A 3,685-nucleotide genomic window follows, 5' to 3' on the forward strand; every position below is an offset into this window, starting at 1 on the left:
GACTGAGCGGCTGAACAACAACAGTAATGAATACAGCTGGTAGATCTAGAAAGTAAATTTTGCCTATTGTACAAAGTTTAACAATTTTAAAGTTTCTCTGATATTTGGATTTAAAGTTGAAACTCCAAATAGTAGTTTCATGCCATTCTCATATAATAGTTGCCCAAACTCACCTTTCACAAGTGACAAACACGCCAGCTTTGATATAGAATGCTCACCCTCTGGGACTTTGCCAAGCTATGAATATGTATGGCAGACAGGAATTCTGGATGCATTCGATTGGTAAACAGATTTCAAGTGCTTAGCTTATATCACAATTCCCTTGGAAGTTTTGTAACAGTATGATGAAACAAAAACTCATACATGGCAAGACAATTGTCTTCTTAAGACATTTACGTAAGTTGGCTCTCTGTCTAGCCCAACTATTCCATTTGCATCAAATAAAAAACCCACAGTGAACACAGGGCATGTTGTCCAGGGTTTTAGTAAGGGCTTGACCTTGTAGACAGTGGGCTCACAGTCAAGCAATGTCAGCCTTGGGCAAAGCCCATGCTTGTGCATGCAGCACCTCTTGGTCAGGCAGGGCTCAAGGCTGGCAGTCTGATCTTCAGCCCACCTCGTTCTATGGAGAAGGGAACAATGATTAGGATTTTGAAATCAAAGACATTTCCAGTGCACTGCAGCTTACTGGGTTTGTGGCAAGTTTACTGTACAGCTATAAATAAGGCCCCAATCATACCAATCAAGGTTGTTCCATGCTAGTATTTTCCCAATTTATTGACAATGAAAGACTCAAAATTTTGGTACTCATGTATGCCTGGATGAAGCTACTCTGTAAAGAAATAACCTGGGACTTCCTTGGTGGTTCAGTGGTTAAGACTCTGAGCTCCTAATGCAGGGGGCCCAGGTTCGATCCCTGGTCAGGGAACTAGATCCCATATGCAGCAACTAAGACACAGTGCAGCCAAATTAATAAAAAACTAAAATTTGTTTAAAAAGAAATAAACTCACATACACGTTAAAATTGCACAATGTTATATGCCAATTATATCCCAATAAAACATAAGAAATATTAATAAATGAAATGACCTCACAAATGAACTGAATTCTGTAAGAAATGATTCAAACTTGATTTGTGGCTTGAAAAATATCTATATCCCAGTTCCATGAACATTAATAAGAAATTAGAGAAATTAAAGCATTTTAGTTGTAAGATTACAAAGAACAATATATAATTTAAAGTAAACATGCACTTAATGATTTTGTTGGAAAATACATCATATCAAAAAGCAACTAACATTTGAAATCAGTAAGCTGATTTCTTTTTTAATTACTAAATACCTATTTAATATTAAGAATGATATTCCTAGTTCACACTATACTGTGAAACTTTGTTTTTATGGTACCCAACATGAAAAGTAAAGACCATTTTCCACAGCTCTACGGAGGCAAAGAACAGGACACGGTCACTGTGTTTCAATAGTCAGGCATCTTAAATTAGACTGACCACTGTCAAATTTGCATCTCCAGCCCAGATCCAAGGAGCCAACTGTTTCTGCAGGGCTCCATTTGGATTTCTCCCAGGAATTTCAAACTCAGCAAGTCCCAGCTGAACTCAGTGTGCCTTTGCCTTGCTCACCTGCTTGCTCTGTCTCTGGGGTTGCTTCTCTGGGTAAACCGCACCACCAGTTGCTCAAGCCAGAAAGCTGGACTGGTTCTGAGCGCCTCTTCCTCTGCCCCGAGGCCCACTCAGTCCCAAGCCCTGTCACTTGCACTTGCTGAAGAGCTCTTGCGTCTGTCCTCTTCCCCGGCTCCCTCGGTCTGAGTCCCCAGTCACCGGGGATCTCTGCTCACTGCCGCATCCCCACCTCCTTTCTGCGCGTCCTCAAGGTGACTCAAGCACCTGCAGATTTCCCAGCGAGCAGCCCTCTGCCCGTCCAGGTCTTTGGCCATGCCGTTTCCTCGACTGGGATCACCTTCACCCTCTGATTCATCTGTGCATTCCTTCAGGTCTCAATTTCAGTTCAGTTCAGTTGCTCAGTTGTGTCCGACTCTTTGTGACCCTATGGACTGCAGCACGCCAGGCCTCCCCGTCCATCACCAACTCCCGGAGTTTACTCAAACTCATGTCCATTGAGTCAGTGATGCCATCCAACTATCTCATCCTCTGTCATCCCCTTCTCCTCCTGCCTTCGATCTTTCCCAACATCTGGATCTTTTCCAATGAGTCAGCTCTTTGCATCAGGTGGCCAAAGTATTGGAGTTTCAGCTTCGACATCAGTCCTTCCAAAGAACACTCAGGACTGATCTCCTTTAGAATGGACTGGTTGGCTCTCCTTGCAGTCCAAGGGACTTTCAAAAGTCTTCTCCAACACCACAGTTCAAAAGCATCAATTCTTTGGCACTCAGCTTTCTTTATAGTCCAACTCTCACATTCAGAATGACTACTGGAAAAACCATGGCCTTTACTAGACGGACCTTTTTTGGCCAAGTAATGTCTCTGCTTTTTAATATGCTGTCTAGGTTGGTCATAACTTTCCTTCCAAGGAATAAGCGTCTATTAATTTCTTGGCTGCAGTCACCATCTGCAGTGATTTTGGAGCCCAAAAAAATATCTGTCACTTTCTACTGTTTCCCCATCTATTCTCCATGAACTGATGGTCTCAATTTAGATATTGCGCTTACCAGGAAGCCCATCTGGCAACATCCCCACCTCCATTCATTTCTATGTTCTCCAGGACAACCTCCCACTTTGCAGGTCCTCCATGAATATGTATTAAGGAAATGTTTGATCAGCAAGACACATGCTGGCAGGGTCAGGGTAAAAAATGCACCCCACCATGTCCTTTCTCTACGCTCCCATACCACCCCATTATTGTGTGTTTTCTAATAAATTTATTTATTTTTAATTGAAGGACAATTGCTTTACAATATTGTGTTCGTTTCTGCCATACATCAGCATGAGTCAGTCATAGGTATATGTATGTCTTTCCATCTCATACCTCCCTCCCACCTCCCACCCCTTCACACCCACCTAGACTGCTACAGAGCCAGGTTTGAGTTGCCTGAGTTATACAACAAATTTCCCTTGGTTATCTGTTTTACATATAGTAGTGTGTATGCTTCCATGTTTCTCTCTCCTTTCCTCTCTCTCTCTCCTTCCTTCCTCCCGCCTACCTATGTCTATAAGTCTGTTCTCTACATCTGCCCCTCCATTGCTGCCCTGCAAATAGGTTTATCAGTTGTGTGCTCGTTTTAAAGGTCTATCTATGTGTCTGCATTCCTATGGATAGTTAGCAAGGGCTCCTTTATTACCTGACCAAAAACATGGCATCTCCTAGGTACCATAAATATGAACCCATTTATATTTATGGCGACCTGGCCTTTTAGAATTCCTGAAGCAATTTTTTCCCCTAGATTCTTGCAAAGGCTCTCTTTCCTCAATTTGAAATTTTGAGAAAAGTTTTCTCCTGAATGAATGATCCTGATCTCACTTAGCTTTATGATTTATCCTTTCTGTATTTCTCAACTCTGACATATGCTTCTTAATTTTAATTCAAGGCTCTCTCTCCAAGCTACTAATAGTCATACTCAGTGCATACTTCCAGGTGAAAGTGCTTTTAGATATACAACTTTTGTGTCATACACCCAATTAAGGAAAGCGTCAGGCAGTCCTGGGCTGTCG

General features: G+C 42.1%; 1 non-coding gene across 1 annotated transcript; it reads left to right on the forward strand.

Moving 5' to 3' along the window:
• Positions 1-855: 855 nt before the first annotated feature.
• Positions 856-928, forward strand: TRNAR-CCU. The gene has a single exon. It is a non-coding gene; the product is annotated as a tRNA-Arg (tRNA).
• Positions 929-3,685: the final 2,757 nt, after the last annotated feature.

This window comes from Oryx dammah, unplaced genomic scaffold (genome assembly GCF_014754425.2).
Source record: "Oryx dammah isolate SB20612 unplaced genomic scaffold, SCBI_Odam_1.1 HiC_scaffold_4, whole genome shotgun sequence".
Lineage (NCBI taxonomy): Eukaryota > Metazoa > Chordata > Mammalia > Artiodactyla > Bovidae > Oryx > Oryx dammah.